This window comes from Cygnus olor, chromosome 4 (genome assembly GCF_009769625.2).
Source record: "Cygnus olor isolate bCygOlo1 chromosome 4, bCygOlo1.pri.v2, whole genome shotgun sequence".
Classification (NCBI taxonomy): domain Eukaryota; kingdom Metazoa; phylum Chordata; class Aves; order Anseriformes; family Anatidae; genus Cygnus; species Cygnus olor.
The window spans coordinates 28300699-28326608 of NC_049172.1; the positions used below are offsets into that span (position 1 = coordinate 28300699).

Below are 25910 nucleotides of genomic sequence, written 5' to 3' on the forward strand. Positions count from 1 at the left end.
TTCTGATTACTGCATTCAACCATTTTCTCTGGTCATATCCATACAGTTATGGTTACGATAGGTGATCCTGTCCTTTTTCACAGCACTATAAAAGCTGTGATAGCATAACCATTTTGCTCAAAGCTTGATATAGCCAGGTTTAATCTGGATGTGTAGTCCTGTTTACCTTCTAAAGATTATATAAATGGCTAAATGGTGAAATTTGGGCTCATTAAATACACCTGTCATGTAATTAGTTAAAAGTAGGAAAAATTATAAAATCACATTTGGAGTTACTTGTCTTCTTTCTTCAGCAAAGACAATACATAGTACCTTGGGTGAGAGAAGATTATTTTGCTTTCTGAGTGAGTTCCTCAGGTAAGAAAGGAGCAAACTCTTGATACTTAATAGTACATTGTGGTTATTTTTTATTTTTATTTTTTGCGTTCTCCAGGTTATTTTCTGATCTTTAGATGTAGGCTGTAGAAGGTATTTTCTAAACTTGAGCTACAGTACAAATAAGTATATGTATTCTGTAGAAATGATGATGAAAAAAGATAATTCTTGTCATGAGAACAGGTAAATCGTTTACTTAAGTATATATAGGATCTAATTTCAGGGAAATTCTAGACTGTTTCTTTTAATTTAAAATATTACTAGATAAAGCCTTCCTGTTAGCAAAAGGAAATATTTCTATTAGTAAGTAGTGAAATGTGTATCTGAAAAACAGAAGCTGGAGAGAACTGGAAATCAAACATACCCCATTTAGGGAGTCTCTTCATTTCTATTTAGTTATGGCTCCTTTCTTTCTAAGATTTAAGTAAAGAATGGCTTTGAGAACTAATTTGCATTTTAATTTGTCTAATTTCCATCTCTGTCCATGTCTGTGGTGAAAGGTCACTTCATTGCATGAATTTGTAAAACTACTGTACTGCTATACTTCATAAGCCTGACATTTAACAGATTATTTTGCAATTTACTTCCTCTCTTCTAATGTCCAGTTTTTTCAAAACTAATGTTTAGTCTAAAAATAGCCCTTATAAGCATATTCTCTAGAGATGTGTTTAAAGTTACCTGAATCATCATCCCTAGTGAACAAGCTCTTGTTTGTGAATGCAGGTGCTGAGCAGGGTGTGTGAGAAAGTCCTGCGTGCTGTAGCATGCTGTGCTGCATGGCAGTAGGACTGGGAACAGGCAGGGGTCTTCTCTGCTTGTAGTTCTCACCTTAAGTTTTGCTGGAGGAAAGGCCCTCTTCTTGTATTGCCAAATGAGGAAAAGACAAAAACAGGGGGGGAAGGAAGGCTCAAATAGACAAAGTACTTGAATGTGTTAGTGTAAAACAAAACCTGTCACCAGGCAGGGCTAAGAAGGGAAGAGCTGTTCTGCTGGATGGGTGCTTAGGTTAGACACCAAGAAAACAAAGGGCTAGACAGTATGGTTCAGAAATAGAAACAGGAGTGAGATAGTGAGACGGTGTAAGAAATCAGAAGAAGGAAATAATGTTTGGAAAGGCTGAAGCTCGGGCTAGAAGCAATAAAAATGCTCATTGTTGCACTCTATTCATGACCAGAACCTGAATGTAACCTGATTTTCCAGGCTCGCTATTCCTCAGCTCCAAGAGTATTTGTGCTGTATGGAGAAGTAATTTCTTATCTCCTTTTAATGGCTGGTTTACAGTAACCATTTTACTATTGTAAAAATATTAAACTTTACTACTGTTTGTTGTTCTGCCTGGTCAAATAGAAAAGATCTCTGCAATTATTTTAAAAGTTGCAAATATAGTAATGAACCACATAGCTGCCACTATGGTGCCTGACAGAAGTTTCAGTGTAGTGTTTTGTAACATAAATTATTGTAGACAAACTTCAGTTAAAACCACATCAATACTGCAAAGTCAAACACGAGAAAGCTGTGAAATGCCAATATTTAGTATAAATGTTTAATATTTTCCTCCTCCTTTTTAATTGTAGTCACGCACCTCTTCCCCAGTGCTGCTTCCCTTATTTGCTGTGTAGTGAGTCTTGGTCTGATTATAATTCATAACTGCCTCTATGAAAAGCAAATGTGCATTGGATCACTACTTTGTTGCAGAAGTGGACAGTCAATGGTACTAGGTTAATGCTTAAGTTTCTAATGTAGTTAGGACGGAGTTTGAAGAATTTTTCCTTAGTAGTGGAATTGGATTGAAGACCCAGATCCACAATGTCTTGAGATGGTCATATCTGTGAACCTGAGTTAGCTATCTTAGAATAAGGTGTCTGGGTGTCTTTGATTTAGACCAAGGTGGTTATTCAGAAATCTAGTGTGTGCTTTGAGGCTCAACTTCCTGACCCTGATGCCCATGTTATCCATATGAACGCCCTTCCTTATTTACTTTACCTTTCTGCAAGACAGGCTTCAATACTTAGAGGGTTCTTATAAAAAGGGTGGAGAGGGACTCTTCACTCATGTAGATAATAATAGGATGGGGGGAATGGTTTTAAACAGAGAGGGGAGATTTAGATTGGATGTTAGGAAGAGATTCTTCTCTCAAAGGGTGGTGAGGCACTGGCACAGGCTGCCCAGAGAAGCTGTGGATGCCCCATCCCTGGAGGTGTTCAAGGCCAGGCTGGATTGGGCCTTGGGCAGCCTGGTCTGGTGGAAGGCATCCCTGCCCATGGCAGGGGATTGGAACTGGATAGGCTTTAAGGTCCCTTCCAACCTGAGATGTTCTATGATAAAGGCAGAGAGATTTTTGATAGTTCAGTGGTTCAGGGTGTGATGTACATAGGCTTCCTTGTAGTTAGAATGGTTCTTTGCCACGAGATACCAGAATTTAAATTTAAAATAGCTGTTAAACATTTAAAATGATTTTCTTCCCTGCTCACTATGAGCCCCATTCTAGTCCCATCAAAGGATGGCAAAAGCCCATTGACTTCAATGGGATCAAGAGTAAGCCCAGCATGTGCTTTTAAAAAAAAAACACATTAGTACTATCTTACATTTATATGGCATCTTTCATTCCTCAATTCCCACAGAGCTTTTCTGAACAAAGCTGTTCTTTTCAAAAAGCACGAACAGAGCAACATGATGATACGTAACCTGCAGAGCTGGAAAGAATTGAGCTCCACACGGTCATGCCAGCATAATAGCACTCACAGCTTGCAGTATGCAGGAGATTGTGCTGCTGCTACTCTAATAAGGAAATGACGGTCTCCTCTTCTGAGCAAACTGCCCAAGTGGAGCAGCACGGTCCTTCTGTGCGATGCAGGGAGACCACTGCTGAATTAAACAGGCAGCCGTGGGTGCCTTGGTAATCGTGCTGCGGATGGGACATCGTCTCCCGGCCGGTGTTATGTACTTATACCAGTCTGCCATCTCCAAAAGCACCTTAAGAACTGGAGCTTATTTAAAGGCTTAGGAGCTGCTGGGGAAATATTTTCAAAAGGGATCAAAGTGCCTAATGCTCTGCAAGGAATATCAGTGCAGGAACTTTCATTGAGAGAGAGGTTTAATATCTCAGGTAAAAATAAATCTTAACTGTTGAAAAAATAACAGAAAAATCTCCTAGAGAATAAGCTTCCTAATTGGAACTTCTTTGGGTTGCAGAAGAGGTGTAAATTTCTTAAACCTTCCAGTATTTTGACATTTTTGTGTGAATCCATCACATGCAGATGTGAAATACAGCAAGCAAACCCATTCCCTTTATAAGTATAATTTGCCTGCAGAAGGTTAATTAAAAATTACTCAATGCCTACTACTGCAATCAGTCCCATTGATAGATCATCAGAGTGTTTCACAGACCAAGTATCAAGTTCAGTGTGTGTGCATGAATTGAGGCACAGAACAGAAAGTAACCGGGCCAGGTGTCCATTTGGTAACTTCAGTTGTTTGTATCACCCACGAACAGTGTGCGGGGGTAAAATTCTTCTAGCTGGGTTGGAAGCCCTGCATGAGTGTGGGTCTCTGCCCTTTTTCTGTTTGGTAGCATCATTTCCAAATCTAGTGTTTGAAAACAGATGTGGATGATTCTCTGTGCTGGTCACTTGGACTGATCAACCTGTGGGTCATGGTGAACTTACTTGAGACAATCTCAGCAGATAAAACTTGTTTTATCTGCCACCATGGGCTTTATTCAGGAGCTGGTAATTGTTGTGAAATGGCAGGGACTCTGGATAGTGTTTTCAAGCCAAAGGATCAGTTATTGAACACTTACTTAGGAGCGTAAGAAGCACAGAGTCATGTAATATCTCTAGTTGGAAGGGACCCACAAGGATTGTTGAGTCCATCTCCTGGCTCCACACTGGATTATGTAAAAATTAAACTATGAAAGAATGATTAAAAAAATAAATGTATGCACTGTCTTAAGATTAGCAATTTTTGATCAAATGAGTATATTTAAGTTGTCAATAGTGATACTTGGATTTTTTTTCCTGTTGCTGCTCATTCTCCTCAAGACTGAGTCCCTGGTTTGGACTTCTAAGTCCACCTCTGATCATCTTTTCTCCATCTGGAAGCCTATGCTAGAAGGTCTTTCTTTCAATATTCTGATAAGGAATCTTCAAGTTGGTCAGTCTGGTTTACATAGTTCCGGAAGGGATATAAAAATCTTTTTACTGTGAATCTCCTTTTTGACAACTTGGACACCAAACAGTTTAATCAGTCATTGTTGGGTCTCTGAATATTGTTAGATTGTAATTGTGGAGTTTAACGTTTAGACTTGCAGATCTAGCTGAACAGAGAAATTGATAACACTAGACTAAATTTGAACTGTATTATAGGAAAAAAAGTCACGACATTTATTCCCACAGTCCTTGTGGTGTTCCCCATTGGTTAAGTGAGACACAGCCTTGCAAAAAAAAAAAAAAATCCACAGCCTTTTCTAGTTCCAAGGTCCAGATGTAAGCTGGACCATGACAGACATGTGGCCTGTCCTCTGCATCTTCCTGTCCTGCCATCTTGTGTGCTCTGTGCCAGCGCTGCTCCAGCCTGATTATGACCACTAAGATGGAACAAACCTTGTCACTCTTTGATAGATACGGGACAGTGTAATATCACAGAACATCTCATGTTACTCTTGAAAATTGCAAGCAGTGCTTGCCATTATCCTCTACTAGATTGCCTGAAGGAAGGAAGATAGCTAGCTCTGGGTGTGCTGGAAGTGCTTGCTGTAAACTGCTCTCTGAGCATGTAGCCCAATTTAAGGGGTCTTACCAGTAATGGTGCTTTCATCTTTTTTATATAGAAAACTTTAGTGCTCTAAGGTTGAGAGGCCTTCAATGGATGCAGCTGGGGAAGATGTGCTGGTGTTAATGCTTTGGTGGGTGCTTTAGGCTCTCCTCAAATAAGCCAGCATGGCATCATAGTCTGGCTTTGCAAGCTGCTGCTTTTCCTTAGGAACATAGGGGCAACATCCCACTGTAACAGCGTATTTCAGAGCCTGAAAAGGGGAGAGATACATAATCTCTAAATTAAGTAGCATTCCGTCCATAAATTGCCTTAAGATCGTGTAGATGATACAATAATAGTGTGTTTTCATAAGCATTGTTTCTTGTGAGATAATCCCTACCACACAGAAGCCACAACTACCAATAGAGCAGTAAAGCATCTGTTATATTTTCCTTACAAAAAGCTACCAGAAGCTTACCCCAAACCCAGATATTGCTCTTGGCACGAACTTTTCTCAGAGGGGCTTGGGTTAAAATAGTAGAGCTTTTTAATTATTCTGAAATTGATTTATACATAGATTTATGCAGCTGGGAATTTTGCAGGTCTCTACACCATGACAAGGAGTTGAATTCTGAGTAATTACTTCTTTTTAACTAGCTTTCTGAATGAACTGGGCTAATTTTTCCTCAGTCTGAAGTGGGTGTTTATGAAAGTGTTTAACATGTGAGACAAAATTCCCATTTTTAAAATGAAAGAGTGGGAAAACAAATTATCTCCAAAATTCATGTGGTAGAAAGTCACTTTTCTGAGCAGTGTCTGAGTGCCTGGGAAAAATTAATTGCAATTTGTTATTGCAATGCATGTTAAGAATAGTGGACACACCTTGTAAATAAAAATTAGTATTATACTGACACATAGCTTAGGAAAGGTTATAAGAGAAAGGAAGGACTTGATACTTGTCTACAGATGGCAATTTGACATATATTTTGGCCTGTTTAAAACCTGAAGTCAGAATAGAGCTCAGCACAACTCCTGAGAGATGAAGCTAAGTGTGTATAGTTGTCACTCAGGAAGAAAGTCATCTTCTAATTGGTAGGTAATCATATAAATCTGATGCTGACTTTTAGAGTGACTTTTCAGTCATTCACAATTGCTGATGCAATCCAAATATCCTGAATATCCCTAATTTTTATTTCCTAGACTTCATTTTGCCTCTTGACTCATGCTGTATGAGTAGGAGGGTTAGGAGAACAAAACTCCTTACCAGCTACCACAAATGAGGCAGCATGCTTCATTAACCGAAGTTTGTCTTGAGGCATGTCATACCTTATGACCTTAGGTTAGAGGTTGGACCAGATGATCTTAGAGGTCTTTTCCAACCTCAATGATAGACGTTGAGATTGGTGCTTGGTGGAACAGGAACAGAGGGAAAAAATACCCCAGTGAGTTCATTGAGCTGAGGCATTTATAGAAATTTTGACACTTGAAAACATATCAGAGCTATACTGGTAAATTTATTTCTGGCTTGTCTTCCCTGTTAAGTGTGGAGTTTCTTTTGATGATAATATCCTCTCATATATTTGTGGGGTTTAATAGCCTTCCTTTGTATAGACACCTATCAAAACTGAATCGAAGTTGAAGAATGGCTGTCCAGTGTTTTTATTGTATTATTGAATCGAACAAAGTCTTCAGCCCTAAAGTTAAATTTGCAATATACTTTTGCCATATTAAGCATGAACCAGGATGAAATATTCTTGGCGTATGTAACGCGAGGCCTACCTGTCATATGTATTATCTCAGTAAATTGCCATTACATTTCATAAAAATCCTTTTACAATGTAGTAGATTTGATTCCATGAGGTGCTTAATTCTAAGTGTGTGCACAGATTAACTCCTCTTCAGTAAAGCTCTTCTACATGCCTGCCCAGCCCAAATATCTAATAGTTAAGCACATGAAGTTGAACACTTCAGCATTTTGTTTGGAAACACATAACCTTTGTTGGTCATTCTTCAGGCTAAACATACCCAAGCACTCCAATGAGGCGCTGAGGACAATAAATACATGTTAGGCTAGCAAATACAGTACCTATGAATTGGTGCAGAGAAGGAAGAGTGCTCAGAAGCAGAGTGGTGTGGGGGAAGACAAGAATATCTTGAAGGGCACCCTGAGCGTGCTGCTCTTATGCCAGCACCTAACTCATTTTCACGTTAAACTTTCTAGTAAATGGACAATGAGAGGCCACTTATAAACTATTAGAATGTATTAAATCAATTGTACCATGCTGAAAGCCTCATGGTTTTGCATCCTAAAATGTGAACTATAATGACAGAGCAATTAAGCAATATAAGCACACCAGGCACATCTTGGAACACAAATCAAAAGAGATGAGTTATTAGAAATCCTATCAGCAAAACCATGCTAAATCAATTGCAGGGACAAAATTTTAATTAAAAGTGAAGGCAACATATAGGCTATATTGAGAAATGAATAAACTTATGGTTTGACCTGTCTAATTGTAACCACTTGTTTTAACATCTCATAATTCTTCTACAGGGGACAGACTATTTTTATGCTTCCGTATTTTAACAGACGAAGATGTGGTCATTCTCCTGGAGAGGTATTATTCCTAAATTTTGTTTGCAGTTTTCCCAAGTAGCTTCCAAATTCAACACACAGAGTGCTTTGAATATGCAGCTTTGGTGGTGAATTCTGGTTGTGTGCAAGTTACAAAATGTGAGTTTGATTTAAATGCTGAATATGTTGGGTGGATAACCTCAGTAGATATTAACAGGCTATTTAATGGAAGTGTGACTTCGGTGACCAGAGCAGAATCTGTCTTGACTCTTTTCTTCGCTTCTGAATGTAGAGAACAGCCTGTTCTTGCTTGAGTTGAAATATCTAAATCTTGTCACACTGTTAGAAAGAAAGGAATTAGTGTGCGTTTGCTAGTAGCCCTCCTGTTAGCCGTCATGTAAAACACCTTATTTCCATTCAGATACAAGCACATTGGTCAGGCTACATCTGCAACTGCTAGACTGGAAAAAGGGCTTGTCTGTTTTTTTGGGGGGAAGCAATAGTGAAGATGCAGAAGTCTAAAGCAAAATCTGAGATCAAGTTTAGGACCACTCAGACCACTGTCTTTTTAGTAGTCTTCTCCACATTTCTCCTCTTCTCTCTTTATTTTCTTTGACTTCTTGCTAAGTATCTACTGCCCTTCTTTGTATATCTAGCCTGTCTTCTGTACCTATGTCAGTTCTTGTGCCTCTCCACTTCATACTGATAGCGTGCTTCCCCTCCTCACTCTTCTCATTCCTTCTTGCTGCTTTTTTACCCTATTCATTCTGTGCCTTTTCTCCCCTCCCTCTGTCATTTTCCAATTGCTTGTTTTCTCTTTCTTCATTTTCCTTTCTCCGGACTCTCTCTTCACCTTCTGCCTCACTCTTTTTCTTTCTCCATTGTTTTATAGTGGATCTCAATGCTTGTCCAATTTTTTCACCAGGCTTCTTTTCGTATCTTCCACTTATCTCCCTTCTTTCTATACCAGCCTTATGTATGTTTTTATTCCCTGTGCTCTACAGTTCTCTGCCATGAGAACTGCTTGTTCTCCTCCTCTTCGCTGTATCTCTGTTCTTCAGTGGGAAATGTCACTGAAATATGGGACAGTTTTTATCAGCTCAGTGATGTTGCGGACCTGATCCACTCTGTTTAAATAGTCATTTCTGTTTCAGTGTGCGCAGCTTTTTACTACTGATTCCTTTGAAGTGTGAAATCTATTGTTCTGCTAAAATACTAGAGAAATGCATTGTGGGGGAAAAAGTCTATCTGTAATGGAATTTTAACTTGCTAAATCAAAATCACAATGTCAGACAGATATGTAAATAATGAGTTATTTATACTAGCTGTCACTCTACCTTATCTAGAAAATAATTCAGTAGTTCTTAAACACAATTGTGCCTGGCATCTATTTTGATGTGTGGTAACTGTAAAACATTATCAGTGTCAGGAACTGTACATGCTTACGTCATTTTTCATTTTAATGGAGCTGAAAGTGCTGGGGAGAAAAGGCTTACAACTGATGCCAATCTTTATCTGATTAACACTGAGTATGAAGTATGTTGTGCACAAGAGAAACTGCACTGTCTTCTTTCACAGAGCCCATAAGCATATGCAGAGGAATTTGTAGCTGAAAGTGAAAAGGAAAAAATACATATCTTCGGTGTTTTGGAATTGATTAGGCTTGTGCCCAACGGATTGCAGGCATTCTTTGTGTGCTTTAAAACTGAGCATTCAGAGAATCTTAAGTGCATTGCAGCAGTTTGCTAAATATTTGTTGTAACAATATTTTCTTTCCTTCTATTAAATAAAAAAGAAAACTAACCCTAATCTAGGCATTCTGACTCATTTTTATGTTTGCAGAGACTAAAAGGTTGCTGCGTTCTAGGAACATATGCTGAGACAATTTTAATCATCTGTTCCCGGTTTTCCTTTTTTGTATGTCCATTTACTTCTACATGTCCTTTTATCCATATGAAGTGATAGGAAACCTCTGTTAAACATGCTGTGGAAAACTATAATATTCACTTCCCAACTGTGGTTACTGCCAAATGAATACATGGGAAGAGATCTGCCTGTGGAAAGAGTATGGGGCACTTAGGCACATTACATCTTTGCATGTGGGATGCGCTGATAAAGTCTGTTCTGTGGGGAATGTGCCTGGGTGAGTTCCATGTCCACTTGCTCATGTGAGCAGGGAAGCCTGCTCCACATTTCCCCTCTGCCCCATCAGGCCCTGTTATGGCTGTTCTTGTCCTAACAGCACAAGCAAGAAGGACTCTGATTAGGACACGAAGAGAGAGAGACAATGTGAGGGCCTCTTATTCACTTTTCTGTTAAATCTAGCAAATGTTGAGTGGAATGGTGGGACAGAACATGGAGAGGGACTCTTTCCCCAGTGGCCATTGCAGCTGTAGCAATATCCAAATGTCACATAGTAGGCACAGAGTCTTGAGAAAGTCATGTGTTACAGGGAACTGTAAATGAGATCAAGATGGATCAATTCCAAAACCCTAAAAGGGTTTTGAATAAAATAAAATGAAATTGCCAAAGTTCTTTCTCACACTAAGTAAAAAAAAAAAAAAAAAAAACAAAAAAACTGTCACGCTATGTTCCTCTGTCTTCTCTGATATTTTGTGCTCCGAGGTGGAGAACTACATCCTTTCCTCACTTCATTTGTTACAAAAACGCAAAGCATCCTGAGGTTTAGGTTGTTTTCAGACATTGTCATAGGAATGAAGGTTTAAATCTATAAGGACACTTGCAAGCTCAGAAAGTGTTGTGTGAATAAATGTGTGCATGTATGTGCATCCTGTGAGAAACAAATCTGAAGAAAGCCTTAATCTGGGGATATCTGCATTAGCATCTGCTCTGGACAGAAGGGCAGTCTAATGCACAATTTCTTGTTTTATGCAGAGCATGTCTGTAAGAGTTCCTGTGATTCCTATGGAAGAAGGTCATGACTTTGGTCAGTTCCTTGTCATTAAAAACTCTGTACCTTTTGGGCATCGCTTCACACTTCTACCTCCTTTTGAAATACCCTTCTGGTATTTTTCCAAGTGCCTTCTGCTGTGTACTAGATAACACAGCTTTAAAGGTGATTCCTGTGAACTTAATGACTTCCTCCTACCCTCCTCTCCTGCTGGAGATAGGAGACAGACTGTTTTCTTATTTTCTGACATGGTCAGCTGATCTTTTTGGGGAAAGTTGCAGTTGTTATGGTTGCCTCAGTAAGTGTTAAAAATAAATAAAATCATTGCTTTGTTCCCTTTGAACTTAGCAAGTACTAAAATGTAGATATGCTGGGAGAAGTGTTTTTGTTAGCCTATATTTAGAGTGGTGAAGAATTGGGATAGTTGGTTTAAGAATTGCGTATTAGACAATGTGTGTGAAGTACTTGTTGAAAGCCAAAGCATGCTGTTTTCTTCATCTCTGCAGAATGGACTCTTCTGCTTTCCATAATGAGTCATTACGTTGCTTTGCAGTTGTTTCTGCATATCTCACAAGATCCCACACAAGCTTTGAAAAGTCATGGTGAAGGGAAGGGGGGAAAGAGCCAATGAAATAACATACCCAGGGCTTATTTTCCTACTCCATTTGCTGTGAAATCCCAGCAAAAAAAAAAGTGTATGAGGAGTTCTCTGTAAATCTCATGCTAAATAACTGTTAAGCGAGAGAAGGAAAATCCAAAGGATGAGAACGTGTAAATACCCAAAAGAAAACACTTGTCTGAGAGGCAGCCACTTGAACTTTTTATGAGGTTCAAGGAATCTTTCTAAAGTTAAAGTACCTACAGACAGTTTTCTTGGAGCATCCAGACGGCTGCTAGGCAGCAGATCATAAATTAAGGAATGCATAGATTTTCAGTCCTCGCACCATTTTAATGTCTGGCAGAGTAACTCTATCTGTTATATCTTGCTGCCACCCAAGAAGATTTATTAAGGTGAAAAGCACTGTATCTTTATTGAAAGAATAGCAGAGTACGCTTACTATATATATGTCCAATCTATAGCAGTTGATATTTGTGCAGGAGGCTTACACAATGTATTTTTTTCCTGACTCAAGTGATAAATTTTGGAAGCCATCAGGAATAATGATATGGAAAACGTATTTTCCCCATGGGGCTGTAATATTTTTTAGATAGTGGCTCCAGGATCCCATAAATGGTACAGATTTTTAGCAGGTATAAGGAAGGCATTTTTTTGCAGACTGACTGCTAATGGCAAGTTAATCTGTTGCTCCATCTTGTGTGCTTTTTTTCCTGAAATTTTAGGGGTTGGATGTGGTATTTTAATAGAGGCTCTGAAAATGGAACACAGCAGGAGCACGATCCCTTGGAAAAGATGTTACTGGGGCAGCACCTAAGTCACAGTTCTGATGTTATTCTGCACCAACAAGGTTAGTTTCTAGGAAAGAAACGATTATTCCTCTTCTGCATTACAGTATGTACTGAATACAATTATTGGCCACAGCTGTACCTATTCTTGCCCTTTTCCTGTCTTGATAAGGGCTACTGAAATAATGAATTTTGAAAAGGAAGGATACCTGTGACTGTTACTGATGGCCATGTAAAACATTACTAGTACAGCTTGCATGGGTTAAAATGAGGTGATTAATAAGGCTAAATGACTCGAGTAAGTTAGTTTTTTTGATTTTTTTTTAAGGTCATTTATTTGACAAGGAGAGTGTCATGAAGATGAAAAAATAAATTTCCCCACGTTTTATAACTATACCCATCACTTTTTCAAAGAAAATTCTTTTTTCTTGCTTAGGAGCTGATCCTGTTGTGTAGCAGTTACTGAGCATGAACTAAAGAAATTGAGAGAAGTCACTACCAAAAAAAAAAAAATCCAACTTTTAGCTCTAACAGTAATTTTAACTACTACTGTTAGATTATGCTCCTCTTATTCCTGAAATTTTGCCCTCTGCATGCACACGCATCAAATGTAACTCTGTTGTAGGGTACCACTTTCAGTTTTGCATCTTCTTCAGTGCCTGCTTGTCTTGTTATTACAATACATACTTTGTCATACAAAGCGCAGTTGCATTGAAAAAAATCATAAATACCAAAAATGTCTTGAGGGAATGACAGTTCTGTGACTAGACAGATGTGCTTTCTGTATTTATCAATCTACCTCTGATATGAAAAATTGTGAATGTTAACCAGCAATAACAAAATGGTGATATGGAATAGTTGTCTCCAGAATGTTTGAATGGTTTTGCCCTAGTGAGGTATTGCAATAATACATCAGCAAAATGCAATTTCTGAGGTAGTTGCTACCTGCCAAATTCTGCCATCTAGGAAATAATCTTTGCTTGTTTTCAGTTGAATGATTTTAGGAGTAGAATTAGAGTAGATAGACTGCAGAACTCTCCAGAATTCTTACTTACATAGTTGATCAGAAAGGCAACTCTGTTCTAGACGTATTCCAAGAAAAAGCATATACAAATTTAGCTTAGTGAGCTTTTGGATTTTTCATATTTGCTAAGCTGCACTCCACACTTCTCCAACATATGTTATAGTGAGAGAAAGTTGAAGATAGACCTTTACGTGGAAGTGTGTGCTTGAAAAAATGGCTTGGTGTGAAATTTTCCCTAGAAACAAGTCATACCTGGCCTTTCTAACATGTTATATTCATAACATAAGAACTTATACTTCATGCAGATCTGAAGCTGAATTTCACATGGCACATTTTGCTAGGCCCAAAATATTTTCTGGATGACTGAAAATTAATACAGTCTTGCTCAAGGAAACCTGACGTACTGTTGATTTCTGTCTTAATTTACAGCACAAAACAGAATTGGTCCTGTGTTTTTATTTACATTTAATTCTTTTTGATTACTCATGCTTTCATCTGCATTCATTCCTTTCCCCTTACTATGTTACTGCCCTGTTGCCTTTTCTGCAAATTCAAACTGTTGATGATCACATCAGCCGGCTTCAGCCACCACCTCTTCAGCTCCCACTCCCATTCAGAGGATGGCTCCCCTTCCATTGCTCCAAACCTGGCTCTATCTCAATGTGGTTACAGCAAGGACTAAAAGAAGCAGAGGATGCAAATTCGTTACCTTTTATGGGGACCTTAGGTTTCTTATGACTGGGTGCTGTTTCCCCTTAGTTTACTGAACATGGAAAATATTTCAGTATTATACACTTCTGTCTTAGGTCAATATCTCAAAACATGCAATATCAGCATGATTCATGTTGCATTAATCTTTTGGGTGGTCTCTTGACTTAGTAATAGGGTCAAATTTTATCTGTACTTGTAATGACTAAAATTCACTTGTGCAATTTAATGTTTCCTTACAGTCACCGTATGCTGTTTGATAGAATACTGTTATTTAGATGCCAACAGAATTTGATAATTCATCAAGTAACAGAGGCCTGGAAAGCAAAATTAGCTATTTTATCCAGCTACAGGTCAAATATGCAAGGGCACTAAGGAAAAATAAAGTTACAAGAATGCTGAGATTAAAGCACAACTCTAGCTGTGTGCATGATTTATGTATATTTCTATTTTGTTCAATTTTTAATACCAAGTCCTTATTTAAATTCCTGAGGAAATCTTTAAAATGCGAAGTTCAATCTTTGGGTCACTGGATTCTGCAACTTAACATTTTTCATAATGTAGCTGCTTTACCTTTTTTAAACAAAAAAGTATTGATGACCAACAAAGATAAGAAAAACACAAAAACAAAACAAAAAAAAAGCACAAACTTCTGAAATAGTGTTTTTATTTGGCATAGTCATACAGTGTAACAACCTAGCCTGTGTAATCTATTACTTTATAGACTGCTTGTGATGATTTTCTATTGCAAATGCTAGAGGGACTAGCATGGGTAATGGGTTATTCTAGCAGGTGCTCACATGCAGGAAAAAAAAATCAATGGTGAGTTTAGTCCTGATGTCAGGTTTGGCTGTAGTAATGCATAATAAGAAAGTTCCTGATCCAAACAGTGGCGGGGGAGATAAGCATTGGCTTTGGGCCTTTGTAATTTTGGAACATGGATTTTGGATTGATTAGGGAATTCTTACTAGAGTCCTCTGAGACTACAACAAAAACCTTTTTCTAAATCACTGAGGATTTTACTTTTCAGAGACAACAGGGCCAGCAGAACAAGAGAACTTTTTTTTTCTCATCTATTCCTTAGCTTGGGTGAGGCTGGAATACTACACAGAGCCAGTCTTTGAGCCCCTACTTCAAGAATGAAGTGGAGCTCCAGCAGAGGACTGTCACAATGGTCAGAGGCCTAGAGCCCATGATCTACAAGGAAAGGCAGAGGAAGTCTGGTGAGCAGCAGGCTGTGGGGGTGAGTTAATAGCAGCTGACATGAAGGGGAGTCGTGAAGAAGGAAGTCAAACTCTTCAGTGGTGGCAGATGGCAAAGCCAAAGAGAAGTAGCCACAGATGGACTTTTGGGAGATTCAGGCTGAAGATAAAGGAGACTTTTCTGTAACAGAGCAGTGTAGCCCTGGACCGAGTTTTGTGGAGGTTTTATAATCGCCATGGGCATTCTTGAAGACTCCCAAGACCAACCAGTGGCCACAGGAACTTGATCTAGTGCTAGCCATAGCCCAGCTCTGACAGGGGTTCAGACTGGATCATCCCAAAGGTCCTGTTCAACAGACCTGTCTGTAAGGTTTCTGAATCTGCTACACCACTGTAGTTCCAGACTTCACCTTGTACGAGAATATACATCCTCATGGAGTTCCTAGCACCCTTTAGCAGCAAGTCAGCAATATGTATTGTGCAGATCAAAGCAGGGGCAAAACCCAGGCAAAGAGAACTCCAGCAAGGCATCTCAGCCTGCTAACAGCTGTAACTTATTCATAACCCATTTTTCCACATAACTGGGCTTATAAGGCTCTAGCACTTACACCAGTGATATTAATAGAAATAAGTCCATATTTTTCTTCAATCTTATATTCCAGCTTAAAAAAAAAATTGCATCTTGTAGTGTAACAGGATTTGTGCTTCTTGGATCAGCCTGCTAGCTATTTGCTCTTCTGTCTCATATATGAATTAACCTTTCCTGACCACTGATGATCAGTTTGTGGAAATGTTCCAAAAGGGCACCTACTTGCACTATAAACTTCTGTAATAAATTAATTTATGGATGAACTTAATGCAGCTGCATAACATACTCTCCTAGTCTTTATGAGACTGACCAGTCTATGAAAGTTATCCACCTCCTTAGAAACCTTGAGGGAGCTCACTAGATTTTGAAAAAGGCTCTTGATGTGAATATGCAACAGCATATTCTTATGCTTTATTATTCTGTTATTTCTTAGTGCAGTCTTCAGGTTCACCACCTTTGTATCCATTCTGTGTTAATGATCAGAAAAACTCACTAATAATTGTTTGTATATTTTTGGCAAATATTGAAATGTTAGAGGAATGTTGCCAGATGTCAGGGAGCAGTGGGGCCTGGCTGCAAGGAAGCAGGAGCCAGCGGAGTAAACGGCTGCCTTGTAAGTTCTGCAACCGTGGTCAGACACAGCACAGTGACTGCTGGGCAGCCCAAGGAAAGGGGATAGCCCTTGGATGTGCTGTTTCTAAGCTGACCCTGAATGCAGGGAGGTGGGATGCTGTCAGGGCCCTGACACCAAGACCGGTCTGCATGAAACTTCATTTCATGCCAGCCTAGCAGTGATAAAGTGTCATCTCTATGCCATCCTCCACTTGTAGCAGTTCCACCTTCCCACAGGCGGAAATGATTCCCACATGATATCACAGCAAGTACTTAATTCAAGAACAGTTATAATAGATGTGTACTCCTAGTTGAGCAAATTAGTCTATCAGAGAAAGATGCCAATAAGTTTGTCATGCTACAGCAATGAAAAAAGCAGGGTAATACTTAGTCTTTTTCCATTTACTTCTATACCTGTAACTAAGGTTTCTGCACAAAATGTACATAGGACTTGTCTATTACTAAGCTCAGATTACAAGACAGCTGCATGGATCACATTTTTTTAGCTATTACTATTATGCTTGCGACTTAGCTTTGTGCTTTGCTCCTGATTTGATAGATTTATTAATTGCCTTAATATGTGGCTTTAAATTATATCCAGTTCTTTTAGTGTCCTGGGATAGAGATTATGTGATGTAGCCAGGAGATGTAGCATCCTCTAAGTTTTGATCTTACTGTTGATGCAATTTCAGTTTTTATTTGCTCTCGCACCTTTGACACTGCATTGCCTCACTTTTCCATAAGGATTGTGGTGTCCAAAGTCTTAATTTAAATTCAAGTCATAAACCTCAATTAGCTTTAGGCTCCAGGCTGTCTTTGCTGATAAAAAATGCCCTGGTTCTTTTTTTCTTATTCTCTTTTTACTAAATTGGTTAAATATTTTCTTTTAACTTCTTCCACACAGTCTAAGTGAACTTGTTTCATAGTTACTTTTATTTCTTCCTTCCAGTTCCAGGACACACCTTTTTTTTGTAATCAGTCCTTTTCCATTCCAATATATTTCCCCATCAGTTTCTTGAGGTTTTTAAGCCTTCATTTAATCAGTTCTTCATTTTTCAAATACACTCTTGCTAAACCTAAAACCTTGCTTAATTGTAGAGTAAGTTCTCTTTTACTTGTTACTAGTGTTCACAATCATATACACCTTCTGAATTCAATGCAAAGTGCTCTTTGAATATCTTTATTGACAACATACTGATTCTGTCTCCTCCTGCATGTACATATGTTAACTTAAAAATGACAAAACAGGATGTCTGTATGAGGGTAATAAAACTATACATTCATTTGTTAGGAACCTAAAACAAAAACATGTAACTGAAGAATGTGCATTTTCCAGGTTTATAAAGACTGTCAATATGAAATAAAATATGGGAATTGAAAATTGTAAATGAGAAACTAAGACCAAATTTTCAAACACAAAAATCATGTTTTATTTTTTTTAGTAACTGTTTTTTTTCCCATAAGTCATATATTGATGATGCATGATACCATCATGGGAGATAAAATTCAAATGCTATAGTTCTATAAAATCTATTCTGTCCTGCAACTACTCTGAACAAACTATACTACAGTGTAGTAGTATTACTCCTAACACTAGGAATCTTTAACCACCCCCAGGTCCAAGTTAATTATACAGTGTAATGAAAATAGATAACCATCACTGAAATAAAGATGAAGTCCCAGCTGGGAACTTCTGTATTAGTGTGGTGCCTGGGCTTGGGTCAGAAGTGTGCTTTGGCAGCAACTCTCTTGCTAATTCCCTGCTCCTAGGCCTTTGCTCACATTGCACAGCGATCTTGGACCACATGCACTGGACCTCTTTGGGATAAAGTTAGACTGGAAGATGTGACATGGGAGCCCATATAACGCTTTCCAGCTATGGCTGGACATGCAGTCCAGTGCGTGGTGTAAAGATAGTCCAATAAAACCCCCAAACCCTAGCTCTGGTATGTAGAGTATGGGCCTCAGCTTCACTGATGTCTTCTTATTGTTCTACATTACCTGCTAAGGCAGGTACTACTACTGATTTCTTTGTAAATCATAAGTATATTATTTATTTAAAAAAAAATCAGTAAGAGAACACTATATGATATGCTATAATATACTCTAAGTTAATCTCATGACCGTGCTTTCACAGTGTATGCATATTAAATCATGTCACTATCTCATTCAGTGAAACCATTTCTTAAAATACAAAAACATGTTTCCTTGTGCTCCCTTTTACTTGATGAAAATCTCCAGTCACTGGAGAGTCATATGATTAATACCACTAACTTCATAAATGCTCAGAGTTGAATTCATGTCAGAGACCTACAGGTATAGAACATGTGCTTTCCAATTTCAGAAGGAAGAAAAAAAAAGAAAACCTGAACTTTCCAAGTAAGCTTCAGTTTTATTATAACTTTCATAATAGTTACTATATTTAAAAACAAACGTCTGTCTAAGGAATCTGAGTGCATATCCCTTGCCTCCAGGTTGATCCCTTGAATGAGTAAAAGTAGTTATTTTTGCAGAAAGAAATGGTCTTTCTGCAAGATATTTGAAGCCTCAGCATTGACGAGCATCCAGTTATTTGTAGCTTTGTATGAGCTGACATTTGAAACAAGTACAACCAAATAGGAAAAGAAAAAAAAACTGGAGAAAAAAGGATGTCTTAGATTAGCACGTTGACTCTCTTTCTTTTCTAGTGAAGGACTAGTAGCTACTGCATATCATCAGAACTTAAGAGCGCAAAAGTTCGTTCATGGTCTTGTTACAAGCATGGCTATGTTGCTATTTCACGTACATGACATGTGGGTAAGTCATGAGATGTAGAAAAAACAAGTCAACAGATGTCTCCACAGATCAGACTTGTCATCAAAAACAAGATCATGTTTGCTCAATACAGATTGCTTTCTGAATGCTTTAAAATGTAATATTTTGGAAAACAGTCTATGTAATTCTTGACTGACCTTCTGTAGGACTGCTAGAAAATGCACTGCATACTCAAAACAATTTTATTGATCAAAGTCTTTAATTCTTCAGAATGTATCTTCCTTCAGTTGTGAGTTATGCTTTTCCTTCTCTCATGTGTTTTGTAAATATTATGGTTAAGGTTTACTAGTGGCAGTTGCAAAAAATGTACAGAAAACCTTTAAAAAGTTTGAGTAATTATTTACAGCATATTCAATTATTCAGGTGTAGCACTTAATGTATTATTTACTATTTCTGTTGCTCCTCCAAGTGATTGATGGCCTAACTTGCTGACCACCATTTATCACTTCTGCATGTGCAACTTCATTTTGTACTTTATAAACTTTCAGATAATGGAAACCTTTTTTAAAACTTTCTGACAGAAACACGGTGCCCCTTCAGTTAGGGACTTTCTGCCATCAGTATTTTTGCTTTATTTCTGTTGGTGTAGTGGTGACTGCCTATGCAGTTGTGCTGAAGTTACTCCACAACTGGCTCCAGCCAATTTTGGAAAGGGACTTTGAACACCTCTCACATTAAAACTTGGCATGGAAGAAGGATGAAGAAGAGCCTATGGTCCGTTTGGGTTTGGGGGGAGGAGTCCCATTGTAGGAAAGGGTGGGAGCCTGGGACTTCTGGCAATAGGGGCAGCTGCTTATCCCCCCACAGACTGCAGAGCAGACTCAGTGGCCTGTAGGCCCAACTAACAGCAAGGGGAGAGAAGGTGTAGGGAAGCATCAAGGCTTCCCCAGCCTGAGCCATGCTCAAGCAGTGAGGAGAAGCAGCAGGGAACTGATGGGGGGGAGACACAGCCCTCCTCTGCTGACCTGACCTGGCCATTTTGAGGGGTCGGTTGCTGGCTAGGGCCTCGGGTCTAGGCTTCTGCAGGCCTTGTGTGACCCTCAGTCAGGTGGTTAACCCTGCTCCTTATCCATGTGCACACCTGTGACGCTGCCCCAGGAGAGCTTGAGCTTATTGAGAGGGATGCAAACCTCTGGGGAGGGAGGAGAGGTGGAGAGAATCCATTTTGTTCAGCCTGGAGAAGACCCTGGGGAGAGGGGAAGTACTTAATAGCAGCTGCCTCTACAAGGAGGTCAGCAAGATGAAGCACAGTGGTGGTAGGATGGGAGCCAAGCATAAGCTAAAACACGAGGTTCTGGCTGAATATACGGGAAACCTTTTTCTACGTGATGACAGTCAAGCACTGGAATAGGTTGCCCCCAGAAGTTACGCAGTCTCTGTTCTGTGAAGCTTTCAAGACCTCTCTGCGTAAAGCCCTGAGCAGCCTCATTTGGCCCTGTAGTTCACCCTCTTTTGAGTAGGAGGTTAGACTAGAAAGCTTCTGAGGTCCTTTCCAACCTCAGAATGATAGGATGGAATTGTGATCCTATGTACTGTGTAGGAGTAAAAACTAAAAATCTTTGGATTGCAGCAGGGTAGAGGTGATCTGGCATGTCAAGTTCTGTTAGCTTCATTTGTCATGTGTTGTCATATCACAATGAGCCATAACATGATATGACTAAAGCAAACCAGTGCAATAGCTACAATTCACCTTACAATGTGACGCATTTGATGAAAAGCATGAAATCTGACTTTTTCTGAAAAGGCAGAAGCATGTTTAAAAGAGCTCCTAATGTCCTTAAAACAGATTTACTGTAATAAAGTGAGAACCACCTAAGCCTTTGTATTTGTTGCAGAATTAATGTTGCAACCACCCCCAATGTTACAGGTTTTCAGTCCTGGTTTAGCTGTCATGGACGTTCTGTCATCAACATTTCTGTAAGCTATTAAGAATATTGCTATCAGAAAGTTTTGTTCTGGCAGAAAAAAAGACATGTCTCACAAAGTAAAAGATTTCTTCGAAGTCTGTGAGCAAAATGTTAAGAAGGTTAATGCTTGGCCTCCTCTAGGGGAAAAAATTCCAACCAGTTTCGTTGGTTTCACAGAAATAAATTTTTGCATTTAATGTTGGTCCTGCTGAATCAGCATTGCTCTGCTGTCAGAGTTGTAAAGGTGAGACCCAGTACTCTTCCTGAAAGTGACCATAAATGTGTAGTATTGAATAACTTTTTTATATACTTAATAGCCATGTCAAGAAAGCAAGAGTTCAGGTTCCACATTAAATGTAAATTTGCTTTGTTTTGAGGAACTAAAATCCTGAGCAACGTTGTGTAGCCTGTGTGTCATTGTTTTATCTGTGGGGAGAAGCCATGGTACTAAGGCATGAAATCTTGATTTATGGCTGATTTCATCAGGTCTACAGACTTGAGTGCAGATGCCTTCCTACATGAGAAGCTGGCCAGCTGATATTTGCATACCACCTGGCTAGTCATGCTGTACTACCCACAGCATACCCATGCTCTCCTTTACGTTAAGTGGCTGAGAAACTTTGGCATGTAAAAGAGGCAAAGACCCGTTGTGCCTGACCCCTTTTTGGAATGGAAATTGAATTTTTGTACATACTTGAAAGACTAGAGGGCTAGTCAAAATACTGTTACGCAGATCTTACTTGTTTCTAAATGGTAATACAAAATAGCTTGCGTTCCATGAGATGATATCATATGGAATTTCCCTAATACGTTTTGCTTCTTAGTGTGATGATGTATAGACATGTTATACTCTAATCACACTATGTATATATGTAATACTGGAATTTTCATTTATGCATGCAGTAATCAGAGTTATCTGTTGCTTCAATAAACAGTTTTGATGATTGAAAGAAACAATGAACCCTATATAGGCACATTATTAACCAGGCACATCAGAAAGAAATTTTGTCCACAATAATTTTAGCTAAAACAAATCAGAATGTGCACAGATATTCTTGCATGGACAGACAGAAGATGGAACAACAGTCTTGGAAGAATTCAAGGCTAATTGTGTTCAGAATTCCCCTATTCATTCCCTACTGATTCCAATATAGAGATTTTAGATATACAAAAAGGGAGTTTGTAGCAGTGTAGCTTTCTATGATAATAGCTGGATTTACAGTGTGTGTTGCTCAGAAATTCTGATGGAGCTTTTACCAAAAGCAAAGGATGGCATACCATACATTGTGTAGGAATGATGCGTGTGTGGGAAATGTTTTTTGTATTTATTACAGTTCTACCCATGTCAAGCAATTCTTTGACAATCTCAGAGCACCCACTCACCCTTTGACAATACCGTGTTGATACAAAACATGATTACTCAGTAGTTGCTTAGTGTAATCACCAGAAATGCTAATGCTTGCTTCTTTCCTACGAGACTGTAGTATGCTAGGAAGACCAGCTATTACTATGTCTTGAATGATTTAGCTGACTGGATCATTAATAAAATATCAGGTGACTATAGATTCTACTTCCATGTTTCTCCCTCATTTCGACATGCACTCACTTTTTTCAGAGTGGTTGAGAAGCAATGTATGCTTATTGATTTAGCAGACTCTTTATTTTCATATTTATATGTGGATAGTGACACTACACTGTTAAGACAAATGGATCCTCTGGCATTTGTTTTACATCTTAGTCGATTGAACAAGTTTGTTACAGAATTGGTTAAAACTTTTTCTTTATCCCCCACAGGACTTTAAGCGCTGGGTTAAAAGTATTTCTTAATGCTGTGTCTGCACAAGAACACTTCAGAAATAGGGTATCTGACGAAATGTGAATGCACATTGCTATGGCATATGTGATTTCTTTTGCCAGTACTTATTGTCATGATCAGAAGTTGTGTTGGCAAAAGACTCTGCACCCGGTATTTAGAAGCTCCTTGGGCTACTGTCTAGCATTTTGATATATGACACTTCTGTGTGCAGTGGCAGCAGAGTACTCAAAGAAATAAGACAACACAATATTGTGATCTGCCACGATATTTTTTCCCTCTGTTCCATAAGTGTCCCTCCCATCACCCCATGTGAATTCCAAGAAAACAGCTATCCCTCTGGCCAGTGTATGCTTCGATTAAGTTGAAACCAGGAATATAGCATGCTGTTAGTGCATCCAGTGATTCATTTACTGAACAGCTCCACCTATGGAGAAATGGTGTTTCTACTTAATGATCCTATGTTGATTAACAGCTGGAAAATCAGAATGCAGTTTTGAGCTGACAAGCGAGCCTGGTGAAAAGAAAAGGCCACGTTTCTGGATTTTCAGCTGAAGTAACCCAGCCGTTTACAGAAGCAGCAGCCGAATGACAGTTTCCATGACAGCTGGTAAGCAGATCACTGTGACACTTTGGAAGCTTAAAACTTTACTAGCTGTTAGTCAGTGGCCAACCTGTTCAGGCAGTCCAAGGCAGAAACAGTTATCCTACAGTTGTCTTCCATTTTGGTGCAAAGAAACATGGATCTGAAGAGTGTGCAAGGCTGCAGGGATATGAAAAAGTAGAAGTCCCACAGGACAGGCAATGAATATTTGCTTCCATGCCTGTTCTATCTTTCAGTATTTACCAGAACAGGATATTTTTCAGTCACTGTGTTAATTCTGACAAATACTGAAGTTGGCCTGCTGCTGTTAACATTGAGTAGGAAAGTGTTTGATGCTTGCAACTTCATGAATGCTAGATTTTTGAGAATAAATAATTATGAAAGATTTTTCTAGATAATGCATTCACATTAGTGAGCTTTAAGTGTCAACAAGGCTTGTGGTAATTTAGTGCATCGTTCATGAAACTGTGAACCGTGCTTGTTCTCATATAAGGCAACTCCTCTCCTCCCTATATTGTTCTGATTACAGCCAGAGTAGAACAACACTGGAAAAATATTTTCATGGAATCTCAGATAAAATGAGTAGTAAACGGAAACATTTCAGAGATGCCGTTATTATGAAAATGGAAGGGAAAATATTTCTCCTTAATCCCAATTTTTTTCTCATAAAACTTTCTGAATACATACAAAGATTAATTCAGAGCTGTGCAGTTTTTATCAACTTAAAGACTTATGGTCATTGTTAATGGTTGGTATTTGCAAAGTGTCTGGGGAGGAGACTGCTGCATATTCTCAAGTCTAGGTATGGGGTTTGTTCAGTAAATGCTATATTTATTCTGAAAGATTGAGATTCCAGTCAAAGATTCCTGGGCAATAGAGTTGAAAACTGTGAAGAGGTCATCAGGAAGGACAAGCATATTTTGGACATTTGTAGGAGATCAGTGTTTGAAATATTTGCTGTAGCCCTTGAGCACTAAAAATAAGAGTTTCATCTCTTCCACTCCTTATACCCATCCTTCACCAAAGCACCATGCCAACTTCAAGTTGATGAAATGCTGTTCTTTCTTGTTTAATTATGATCTCTTAAGTCATTATGACTTGTAAAATTTGGTTTATTGAAAAGTTATATCGCTTTTTGATCACTTTACATGATAGAAAGAAATGAGTTTATGGCCTCAACTTAGCTGAAAAAAAAATCTGAAAGTCTGTGGCAAAGATACTGCTAGAATGAATTATGAGTATCTGTCAATTTTTCTGATAGAAAACGCTCAAAACTGAAATGTGTAGTAGTGAAATAGTAAAATGTATGCTAACAATCAAAATTGAATATATTCGTGGATATTTAATTGGAGGGTTTCTCAAGACTTACCTTTAAGTAAAAACAAAAAGGGATCTTCAGAATAGCCAGTAATTGCTGGGATGTGTACACCAGTATTGCCAGAGTTAAGTCCTTTTTGCTACTTGGTTCCAAGTAAACAACTTAAGAGTGAGTTTCACATTTTTCAAGTAAGTGCACTTATCCTATTTAATAGTTTCTTTTTCAGTGAAGGTGTTTTTGAAAGGACATCCAGTGCTTAAGTTGTCCTTGCGCACCCTGTTACCTTTTCAGTGTCTTTACCCATATATTTTCGGCTGTTGTCTTTTTTTGTTCAGCCCATACCCAAGATGCTGGGGGTTCCCCTACTGTGTTCTCTGCTGTTACGTGGGGGGGGTGTGCTGATGAATTCTGTACTCTGGCTGCTGGAAATGGGCCCAGGCAGCAGCTGCTGGCTCCGTGCATGTGCGCTGACCGCCCAGCTGGCTGCAGCATGCTCCAGTGCCAGGCACTACTAGACTGTGCCCCTTGCAGCTGAACTGCTGAGAGTATTCGATTTGGCTACCAAATATCGTTACACTTATGGGAAAAAGGTGTTTGTAAGATTTCTAACCTCTGACAAAACTTGATTGAAAGTGGCCAGTGGATTCTTGCAGGTTCCTGGATTTCTACGCAAAATGGTTCTGTAATGGCCCAAATCCAGTCAGATGTCTTTGCTTACCCATTTTCCCCCCTGCGTTAGATCTAGGCATTAGGCCTCTTCTGAGGCATTTCCCTGGGTGAAGGCAATGTGAGGAAAATGTTGGAGGATTGTGTTCTTAATCCTAACTCCTCTTTTTGTTAACGATAAAGGTGACATGGTTGCTGATGAAAGGCCAGGCATGGCTCTCTGAACACGTGTGCGCTGAATTCAGCTTACACAGGAGCAAAGGTAGGAGGAAAGAGGAAATAGCAGGGGGGGATTTTCGAACATGTAGGCTTGAAGCATTTGAAAAGCAATAGAGTTTCTTGTAATAGATGATCCAACAGACCTTCTGTGGAGCAGTAGTCATAGCAACTCATGTGCACTGGACCGGTAGCTCTAAAAGCAGATAGCTGAATGAATTTATGCAAGACGTTTGTACACATTTGTTAAAGATATGAAGGGAAATCTTATTTTGTGTTTCAAAATCAAGTTTCTAGTAATTTAAACACCATGTAAGACAAATATAAGGAGAAGCTATATATTTTTAATCTGGTAAATGTAGCTCTAACTGTATTTAAGAATTTTCCTGGTAAAGTACATTCTGATACTTGTCTAGTCAG

General features: G+C 38.9%; 1 long non-coding RNA gene across 1 annotated transcript; it reads left to right on the forward strand.

The window, feature by feature from the left end:
* On the forward strand, nt 1-25536 carry LOC121070023. The gene is made up of 3 exons (XR_005819834.1): nt 1-357; nt 23162-23296; nt 25458-25536. It is a non-coding gene; the product is annotated as an uncharacterized LOC121070023 (long non-coding RNA).
* The last annotated feature ends 374 nt before the right edge of the window (nt 25537-25910 follow it).